At 34.9% G+C, this 11687-nt stretch overlaps 1 long non-coding RNA gene across 1 annotated transcript; it reads right to left on the bottom strand.

The window, feature by feature from the left end:
- Positions 1-494: 494 nt before the first annotated feature.
- LOC113361116 lies at positions 495-1313 on the bottom strand. The gene is made up of 2 exons (XR_003364952.1): positions 1021-1313; positions 495-877 (listed from the first exon to the last, which is right to left on the bottom strand). It is a non-coding gene; the product is annotated as an uncharacterized LOC113361116 (long non-coding RNA).
- Positions 1314-11687: the final 10374 nt, after the last annotated feature.

The following is an 11687-nucleotide window of genomic DNA, read 5'->3' as shown; positions in this document are numbered from 1 at the left end:
GATCTGATGGCTGAGTTTTGTTGGCAACCAACGATTAAGATTAAAATTAAAAGTTTAGGTGACGGCTTTTTGACCATTTTCACGCCTAATTATCCGTCAATCGGGTCGACTTCCAACTCCTAAACATAGTCGGGGATGATAACTCTCCGATTATTGATTCAATTTCAAGAAAAAACTACCAATACCCATTCAATTGGATCGATTAAAAATGAAAAAAAAAACGTTGCAAGCGATGCATTTTTAGTCCCCATATTGACAGTATAGAAGGAACTCACTTGGATCGTCCCGATAATTAGAAAATAGTTAAAGCTCTCAAACTTTTGATAGACTCAGTAAACTCGAGTTTTTAATCCGTAACATATCAACTGGTGGGCATTCATAAGGTTTTCTTTCAATAACGTTTCTGATATGAACCATGAATGTTCGAGACAAAAAATAAAAATAAAAAAATGTTGGGACTAGAAAGTATTAACGCTAGCATTCATTCTAAGACAAATCACCAAACATTAATTTTATAATTATTCATCTCAGATGGAACAAAAGATGAATTACACTAGATAGCTGAAAATTTTCAAAGTAGAATGCAAAGAAACAAGTTATATGGTAATCATTTCTAGAGACTATTATCTTATTTGATTTTTCCGAATCAGTGACAGAAGGATATTAATTCGAATATGTAAATCAAAATTTAATCTTAATTCACTAAATACACTGATAGAAGGATCTTTTTCGATGGTGGTCCTGAAGGCGGCCCCCTTTTTCTTTTCATGGTAGTCCTGAAGGGGGCCCCCTTTTTCGATGGTAGGAAACCGGCGTTGACCTTGACCTTGACCTTGGACAATCTGAAAACCGGCCTCTTTCTTCTTCGCATGGATTCCTGCAAATCAATAAGGTCCACAATTAATGCACTATCCATTGTATTTTATCATTAAGTAGATAAAAAAATAATAACAGTGCCGAATTGATAATCGTAATTGTGGGTGCAAACAAGCAAATTCTAAGATCAGGATAAAAACTTACTGACTCCAAGCAACTTGAGATAAGAGGAGGATCATGCATAGCAACCGTAGTACTTGAGAGAAATTCATCCCCATTTGTTTTCTTGTTAGTTTGGTGGATGATTGAAATTGGATCTGGAAAACCGTAACTAAGAGATATGAGCTGAAACAATTCTATTTTGTTATCCAAATCTCTTATACTTGAGTAGTAAGTATTTTGAAAAGGAAAGCATGCATTGTTAGTTTATATAGAGCTGAGAACCTAAAATGTTTAAAGCTAGCACTAGCAGAAGCAGGAGACCAAGTCCACTAAAGTGTAATCTCCTCGCATTTTCGCCAAACTGCAACTTGGGGTTTCAAGACAAAGTTAAATGTCTCTATTAGGACAGGAATGGTGCGAAAACGACCAAGAAAACAAGTCTTCGTAGACTTGGATAAGAAAAGTAGTTGATTTGTATCCTTTAAAAAGGAATCATTTTATGGGCACCACTCCACTTTGGAAGGGGGGCCATTATTATTTTTCTTTTTTTGAGTGGATGTTAAAAATAATTTTGAGCCACCCTGTATTTTATTTTTTTGTATTAAACTTGTCGTAAACGTTCGTAATAGATTAGTTATATAGTGGGTTTAGCGGTGTTGGGTTTAGTAGTGGGACCAGTCCAATTGTCTGGGTTCGGATAGGAGACTGGATCCGGCTTTCGCGTATCAAAAAAGAAAAATTAAATTAAATTAGTTAGTGTAATGATTAATTAGCGATTAGTGTTTATTTATTAATAGGACAGTTTTGTTAAAAAAACAATTATTGAGAGAAGAAGAAGAAAAAAAGACGAAGAAGAAGATGGGTGAACCCAAAAAAATCTTATTTTGAGTTTAATAATACTAGTTGGGACGATATTTTGTAAAAATTACATCTAAAACTAATCAAATCTAAAGTAAAATTATGAAATCTGACACCAGATAAATTCATTGTAGTCCCTCAAGCCTTGATCTCTTTTGGTATCCTTGTCTTATCATCTGGACTCTTTAAGTATCCTTTTTTCGATACAGTGTGGGCATTTGATGCTAACTTGCACAAACATCACCCAATGAAACATTTATTTTACCTTACCAAACTCTTCCTATTTATCTACTTAGCTAGAGTTTTCACTCTACTGACGTTGCATTTATTATGTAATATATCCAAGCGCAAGAAATTTGCTCTAAATAGGTTTGTTTCATCCATTTGAATATAAGCTATCTATGGCTAAAAACCATTCTATTTGAAAACAACTTTGGTGATATTTTTTTATTATGAAACTCGATAATCCTATAAAAAAATGAGCACAATCCGAGATTTATAACACCACCATCTATCACTCTCAAAATCAACCATTGAAAATTGACGATCGAAATTAAAACGGTAGATGTTAAGGTTTGGTATCTGAAATTGTGCTCACTTTTGGTAGGAATCTAGAATCTACCAAAAGCAACCTATTAAAATATCATCAAAATTTGACTTCAAATTTACTGTTTTTTGGACTTTAAAGTAAAATTGATGCAAATTTTATACGGTCCGCGAATTATAACTCCAAAGATGTCAGTATCCATCCATAAAAAACCCGCCAAAACAAAAGTAACATAAAAAACCCAAAAAACAAAATTTTGATGAAACCTCATAGAATTTGACGAAACCAAAAATTGGTTTCGTCATAAAATTTGATGAAACCAATTTTGAAATTAGGAGTTTTTGTATCAAGTTTTTAAAATTTGGGATTTTTGTATCAACTTAGTTTAAGATAGAGTTTTAATGAATCCCAACATTTGAGTGGGTTTTTCGTACCACAAGTTCTGTTACCTTGGTTTTTATGACTAGTTTTGAAATTTATAAGATAATATCATATAAAATTATCGATGGAGGTAAATTTACAAATGTAGTACTTTAACATGAAATGGGAAAACTGGCAATAATGATACCGTTTTCTGTTTTCAATACAACAACAAAAAGTTGTAAAAGGAGAGAGAGTCAGACATGGTATTAAAAGACGACAACAACTGTCCCGTTGGTGTTTAATGGGGTTGAGGTGATTCATGTCTTTTTTTATTTTATTTTTTTATCTTTTTTATTTTTTATAGAAAAAGCTTAGGTCAATAAGGCACTTAAGACCCAAACATAGAGTTTATGTTGGTATTGGTAGCAGAAGCGCCACTTAACATGCCAGCATTGTTTTTACAAAATAGTGCTAAATTGAAAGCATCCATATTTTGATGTCTATGGATGATGCTAAGATTCAGTAAAACAAAAGATATTGGGTGAATGCCCATATTTCGACTACTTTCTTCTTCTTCTTCTCCATCTTGACAGTTTCTTCTTTCGTGGTAGCTAATGTGAAATTTTCCTGTAACCGCTTCATGATAAAGCAACTTGAAACGAACTAGAACCTCCATTGCCTCAGCAGATATAGTAACGTTTGTGTGCTGCAATTCTTTGGCCCATTGGAAAGCTAGGTCCCCCCCTTCTGTTGCTCCCTCTGCTCCATAGTATTCTGGATGTCCTCTGGTTCCAGTGATGTTTCCTGTAAAATCTGTCATTATCAGAGCAGTGTGGTATAATGAGGTTGCAGGGTCTTGTAATGTGCATATTTTGATATTATTTCCAAACTCCGTTGTAGTATTCAGAGTATAGGAAGTAATATTATGTTGAGATGTTGTATCAGTTTCCTCAGGCAAGAGGGGAAAGCTGTTCATAATATGGCCTTGCATATGATGTATTCTATTATGATTGCACAAGTGCTACTTAACACGGAGAGAAGTTATTCCCGCATTTGGCTGAATTTGTTGGAAAATGAGATCACATCTCGCTTTCCAGATATACCAACAGGTAGTGGCATAAATGTTGCAGTTAGAACTAGTAATTCCAGGTTGAAACCAGGAATTCAACCAGTCAATGAAAATGGTATTGCTGTCAAAATGGGTATTAATGGAGCCCAGAACCTCCTGCCAGACCAGAATATCAGCTGGGAAATTTAAGAACATGTGAGACATGGTTTCTGCTTCACCACTATTGCAAACAGTGCATGTAGCGTTGATGTAATGAAGAATGCTAGCTGTTTTGGCATTGGTGGGAAGGATTCCATGTGCACATTTCTAGAGAAAAATTCTGATAACTGGTGCCACTTCCATGTTCCAGATAGCTTCCCTGTTCCAGATAGTAGTGTCGTTTCTGTAGAGGTTTTCCATTTTTTCCTTGTATAAATCCTTGACAGAGAAAACCCCTTTATCATTGAGATCCCATATTATTCTATCTTCTTCATTAGGGTGTATCTGCAGGTTGACAATCACTGCAGCCTTGTCATTGCTAAAGTAGGTAAGTATTAGAGCTACATCCCAAGTTCCATCTGGTAGAAGTAAGGATTCTAACATTTCAATATGTTGTGGGAAGTTCTGAGGTTTTGGCTGTTTCAGAGAGGTGTTTGGAATCCAAATGTCTTCCCATATCTTTATCTTTTTCCCGAAAATTCTCCAGAAGCAGTGATGTTGTATGTTGTTGATGCCTTCTAGGATTCCTTTCCATAACCAAGAATCTCCATCCTTAGATTTTGTATCTATGTTGAGTACATTCCTGCCTAAGAGATATTTGGCATCCATGAGCTTATACCATAGAGAATCTTGGTCCTGCTCAAGCCTCCAACCAATTTTTGTTATCATAGAACTGTTGAACAGTTCCATATTCATGAATCCTAGCCTCCCAGGTCTTTGGGTTTGCACACTGCAGTCCAAGCTTTAGGATAATAGACAGAAGGATTTTCTATATTTTTCCCCAGAAAAAATCTCTTTGAAGGTTGTTGATGTCTTTACAGGTTTTCTTAAGCACCTTGAAACAGTTCATCTGATATGTACATGCTGAAGATGTGACAGACTTGATGAGAACTTGTCTTCCAGCAAAGTTTAGAGGAGTATTTTTCCAACTAGCAAGTCTCAGCTTCAACTTTTCACTCCAGGCTTGAAAGAATTTATTTTTCTTCTATGGGTGAAGGGGGGTGAGCCTAGATATTTATCATCCAGTTGAAGTATTTGGACTCCCATGGAACTGCTGATTTGGGGGATGAGGTATGGATTGGTGTTTTTGCTGAAGAAAACTCCAGACTTGTTGAAATTGATTAACTGCCCAGAGGTGTTTCCAAAGATTTGGAGGAGCTTCATTATGTTTTGAGCTTCAGCCAGGTTGGCTTTGCAGAATATCATGCAGTCATCTGCAAAAAGGAGGTGGCTGATAGATGGTGCAGCTTTGCATATCTTGATACCAGTGATGATTCCTAGCTCCTCAACATGAAGAAGGGTTCTTGACAGATCTTCCATGCAGAATAGAAACAAATATGGAGATAGAGGATCTCCTTGCCTTAGCCCTCTGAAAGGTTTAAAGAATTTATCAGGAGAACTATTAATGAGAACAACAAAGGTGAAGGTTGAGATACACTGTAAGGTTTTATTGCACCATTTATCATCAAATCCAATTTTCTTCATAATGATTATTAGAAATGTCTAGTCCACTCTATCAAAATATTTTTCTATATCTATTTTGATGACCATGGAACCAGTATTCCCCTTTCCCCCTCCTTTTGATCTCATAATGTGAATAATTTCATGTGCAATAGCTATGTTTTCAGAGATTTGCCTTCCAGGGATAAAAGCAGACTGATAGAGAGATGATTTTGTTTAGGTAAGGTTTCATTCTTTGGGCTAGAAGTTTGGATATGATTTTATAAGTGGTGTTGCAGAGGCTGATTGGTCTGAAATGGCTAGGAGAGGTTGGAGTGTCAATTTTGGGAATGAGAGCTATAAAGGTGGCATTCATCTCCCTAAGTAAGTGACCTGAAGAGAAGAAGTGTTTAACCATTTTGACAATATCATTGCCAATGATATCCCAATTAATTTTGAAGATGTTTGGTAGGAAACCATCTGGTCCTGGAGCCTTGTCATTTGCCATACTGAATAAGATAGCTTTAATTTCAGCAGACTCAGGTTTTCTGTTGAGCATTAGGTTGTCCTCGGTGTTTATGGTTAGGAGAATGAGGTTGAGGATTTCTGAAGAAGTGTTTATGGTTTCAGCAGTGTCCCTTTTAAAAACTCATATTATGGCTTACATGGTGACTTCCCTTCACTATAAGCATTATGATAATTTCACAAGAAGGTCTACCTCTAAGTATCCAGCAGTGTCCTACTTTTTGAAATTCTTTACTTATTTAGCATGGAACTGCCAAGGTCTGGGCGCTAGTGATGCTAAAAAATACTTTAATGATATTCTCAATAAAATCAACCCTGAGATTATATTCCTATCTGAAACTAGATTAAAGAGTGATAAACATAAGAAAACCATGCATGATTTAGGAATCAACAACTTCTGGTATGTCAATCCAGGTGGGGAAAGTGGCACTGCTGGTGCATTAACATTAATATGGAAAAGCAATGTATCTTTAGAGATATTAGGCTGCTCTATTAACCATATCAATGCTAAAATCAGAATTGCCAATATCCCCCCTTAATTATTTACAGGTTACTATGGTAACCCTTATAGCACCACTCCCAAGCTCCATTCCTGGCAAAAGCTTGAAAATTCTGCTGTCTCCAATAAGTTACCTTGGTTGGTAATAAAGGACTTCAATTTGGTTCTCCATGATACTGAAAAATTTAGCACACATCCCATAGATGCTAATGAAGCCTCCATTTTCAATGAAAAGATTCTTAATCTAGATCTTATTGATCTTGGTTTTACTGGTTGTCCCTTCACTTGGTCAAACAAAAGAAAGAGCCATGCTCTTACTGAACAAAGATTGGACAGAGGTCTATCTAATGATGATTGGCTTGCAATATATCCAAACACCACTATTAATAATTTGTTGGCCGTAGGGTCTGAGCACCATCCAATCTTATTTAACTCAAATCTTCACTGGAAAAATGGTAAGATTCCTTTCAAATTTTTTGATCCCTGATTAGATCATGAAGATTGCAGGAAAATCATTGCTGAATGCTGGAAAAAATATACCCCTGGCTCAAGTGCTTTCTCTATAGACAGAAAGCTTAAAAAAATAAAGCTACAAATCAGAGTCTGGAACAAGGAGGTCTATGGAAATATAAAAACCAACATAGATGAATGCAATCAACATTTAACCTGGATCCATACTTACTACTTCAGGAAAGATAGAGGACAGGCTCTAGCCGATGCTAGAAAACAACTTAAAAAATGGCAAGAAATAGAAGAGAAATTCTGAAAAACCAAGAGCAGAGATCAACTTATCAATCTGGGAGATCAGGTTACAAGTTACTTTCACAGAGCTACTAAGAGTTAAACTAGAAGAAATAAAATTGACACTATTCAAGATAGGGAAGGCAACTGGATCACTGACTATCAAGACATCAAGAACTGCTTCACCAACCATTTTTATCATATGGTGATTCATGTCTTTGAAATCATTAGTTACCACTCGTTTAGAAATTATGGTGGATAAGTTAAATAATTTTTCAAGAAAAAGAAAACACTAAATTAGAAATCATGTGCCTTTTGTAAGCTATAGTCTTGATAGATGATGTCCATGCCGATTGTAAAGAGGTATTTTTAGTCTTGATAGAGAACGCCCTTTAGTCGAAACCCAACCCCATTTAACCATGAGTATTCCCCAACCATGATCCCCATTTTGCAGGGGTATTACTAAATGTGGATTTTTTTTAATATAAAAGTCAATTTTTGTCTAGTTTTGAATAGTACTCGAAACTCGAAAGTGAAAGCTTTCGACCATCTTTTCGCTTTAGTAAACTCATAATTTTTAATCAATTGGCAGCTAGAGGAGTGTTCATAAGGTTTTCATTCAGTAACGTTTCTGATACTGATACGAACCATGAATGTTTGATAAAAAGAAATAAAAAATGGGCTACACAGCTGAAAATTTGCGAAGAATAATAAATTACAATATCATGCAAAGAAACAAGCTAAGACAATTACTTTTACACACTATTTATTGTTAGATTTTTCTGAATGGCTTTGTAAATTAAAAACTTAATCGTAATTCACTAAATCAGTGATAGAAAGATCATTTTGCTCCCTTATTAGTCGAAAGATCATGCGTTATTTTTCTTTTCATGGTCGTCCTGAAGGGGGCCCTCTTTTACGATTGTTTCGTCGTGGCCTTGGACAATCTGCTTCCCGGCCTCTGTCTTCTTCGCATGGAGTCCTGCAAATCATTAAAATTTGCAATTAATGCACCATCCATTAAGTTTATCATCAAATAGATCAAAAACTAAGAGAACCTATTAGTAGTGCCAAATTGATAATCGTCATTGTGGGTGCAATGTAATCAATCCTAGTGAACTAATTTAGGCGTTGTTTGATAAAACAAACAAGAAAATTCTAGGATTAGGATAAAAACTTACAGACTCCAAGCGACTTGAGATAAGAGGAGGATCATGCATGATAAGCGAAGCACTTGAGAGATGTTCATCCTTATTTTCTTTCTTGTTAGTTTGGTGGTTGATTGAAACCAGAGACACAATTGCCCTGACGGACCCATCACTGGGCTAAAGGGGGCTATAGTCCGGGGGAGATTGATATAAATTTTATTTTTAGAGTGAGTAATCTGTATGTTATGAGAATCCATCCCATTCACTAGCCCTACCTTATAAATGATTTTGGGTCCGTCCCTGCACAATTGGATGTTGAAAACAGTAACTAAGAGATGACTTGAAATAATTCTATTTTTTAATTATGATCTAAATCTCTTAGACTTAGTCCGGTATTGCTGCAGCTTTTGTAAAAGCATTTTTCTGCTGTGTTGTGTTGTGAGAAAAAAACAGTTAGACGTTTGGTAAAAAATTAACTAAAATTAAAGATGATCAAAAAAGCTATCAAAATGTGTTTGGTATAATATCAAATTCAACCATTGTGTTAATATGAGCAGGTATCCAGAGAGTTATGTGGAGAGCCTGGTTTCTCTCTATAAAGGTACTTATGTGGAGAAAGGGACTACTGTTAAGTATAGCATTCAGTCAAGTCAAGTCAAATCTTGTCAAGTCAAAGTTATGTTGACCTTATAGACAAGTCAGTCCTGTAATGATAAAAAAAATAAATACTCTCAGACAACCTGTATTGTTTTTAACAATTCATTCAATAACAAAATACTTTTTCTGCTTCTTATCTTCTCCGATATTTCTCATGGTTTCAGATGGGTTGAGATCCAAACCCTAAATTTTTTACAAACCAGCTCAATATCTTTTACAGCTGATTAAGATCTAAATCTTTAACAGATTAATCATTCATATACAGTTTTTCATAACAAGTTTTACATCAAGATCTTCAAGATTCTAATTCATTAATCAGGGATTTGCAATTTTATGGTTAGAAGAAGCAATCATATCAATCAAGTACTAGAAGTTTCAATTGTATCAATGTCTTCCGCTGCATCAACATATGTGAATGGTAATTTTACACTTCCTTTCACCAACATCACTAACTTTGTTTCTCTTAAGTTAGATAATACAAATTTTATTCTATGACGCGACCAATTTGAGTCTATCTTGATTACAACTGATTTGTATGATCATGTTAATGGAGAGATTCCAATGCCAGAGGAGAAAATTATGATTAATGGTGTTCTTAGTTTAAACCCAAAATGGGTTCAATGGAGAAAGATAGATCAATTTGTTGTTAGTTGTCTAAAAGCTACATTCACATCTACAGTTTCTGGGGATGTTCTTGGTCTAACTACATCAAGAGAAATATGGGAATTTCAGTCCTGTTTTCAAACTCAATATAGAGCAAGAAAGAATATGTTGAGAGAACAATTGTTTGGAATCAGTAGAGGAAATTTAAACATTCTAGTGTATTTACCGAAAATTAAGTCCATAGCAGATTCCCTAGCTTCCATTGGAGAGAAAGTTAGTGATTTTGATCTTATAATGCATGTTTTGAATGGTTTGGGTAGGGAGTATGATACTTTTGCTATCTCAGCTCAAAATAGATATAATCCTTACACTTTTAGTGAGTTGAAAGCAAGACTACTTACAACATGAGAAATGGTTATTTGATCAAGACCGTGATACTGCTGGAGTTTATGATAGTCAACATAATTCCGGCTTATATGCAAGAAATGGTAATTCTAATTCAGGGAATAGTTATAATGCTAATGGTGGAAAGAAGAAGAACGGTTAAAATTTTCCTTATGGAAGAGGTAATGGGAATAGAAGTGGACAATATGGAAGTAGTTCTTCCAATATTCAAGGAAATTATGATCCAGGAAGTAGTTCTACATTAACTGGTGGATCTAGGAGGTTTGATTTATCACAAGTTGATTGCCAAATTTGAAGAAAGAAAGGGAATTATGCAAGCAGGTGCCATTTTCGATATTATCCTCCATCAAATTCTGGTTTTGTTAGTGTTTCTGAGCCTTCACAATCAACAATTGGGAATTCTACTTCTACTACACCACAAGCTTTTTCAAGTCAACATACTAATTCAATTCATATTAATGATGATCCTTCAAGATCTAATTTATGGCTATCAGACTCTGGGGCTTCAGCTCACATGACAGGCGATGCTTCATTGTTGCAGAATACTTCCTCCTACAAGGGCAAGGACTCAGTTAAAATTGGCAATGGTAAGTCATTACCTATTTCTCTGACTGGTAATTCTAGTTTGTATACTTCAAATGCTAGTTTTCAGTTACAGAATGTTCTCCATGTTCCTGAGATGAAACATAACTTGTTGTCAGTGGGTCAATTTACATCAAATAACAAGTGTTACTTTAGGCTAGACCCTACATGATATGAAATAAGAGACTTGTCCACTGATGCACTCTTAGCAAAAGGTAGAATGGTTAACAATTTATATCCTATTTCTTCTCAAAACTTGCATCATGCTTTTTCTGCATTACATGGTTCTCCAGAACTTTGGCATTGTAGATTAGGTCATCCTTCTGATAATATTGTTAAACAACTTCATTCATCTAAATACATTATTGTTAATTTTTCAAAATCCTCTCAATCTTTATGACGTTCTTGTCAAATTTCCCAAAGTAAAAGGTTACCTTTTCATTTATCTCCTTATCATGCTCTTACTTTTTTTGTCATTGATTCATTGTGATGAATGGGGACCCTCACCAGTTCCTTCTTTACAAGGTTTTAAATACTACATATTATTCATTGATGATTATAGTAGGTTTCATTGGATATATCCAATGGAACTGAAAACTGATGTTTTAAAGTGTTTTATCCATTTCAAAAACTTAACTGAAAATTTGTTTTCTACAAAGATACAATCTTTTCAAACAGATGGTGCTAGTGAACTTGTAAAAGGTGCTCTGGGTACTTTTCTTACTTCAAATGGCATTAACATCAGAATTTCTTGTCCCAATACTCCTCAGCAAAATGGTCTTGCTGAGAGAAAACATCGACATATAACTAAAATGGGCAATACTTTACTTTTTAATTCTTTCTGTCCTAAAATTTTTTGGTATGATGCTTTCTTAACTGCAACATATCCAATTAACAGAACACCAACTCCAATTCTTCAAAATAAATTTCCTTTTGAAGTTCTTCATTCTGTTTTACATGATTATAGTTTTCTTAAGGTTTTTGGCACTGTATGTTATCCATTTTTGGGTCATTCAAGATCAGATAAACTTTCTCCTAAGTCAGTCAAATGTGTGTTTATAGGTTTCAGTCCCT

This window comes from Papaver somniferum, chromosome 3 (assembly GCF_003573695.1).
Source record: "Papaver somniferum cultivar HN1 chromosome 3, ASM357369v1, whole genome shotgun sequence".
Classification (NCBI taxonomy): domain Eukaryota; kingdom Viridiplantae; phylum Streptophyta; class Magnoliopsida; order Ranunculales; family Papaveraceae; genus Papaver; species Papaver somniferum.
This window is presented reverse-complemented; position numbering and strand designations above follow the sequence as displayed.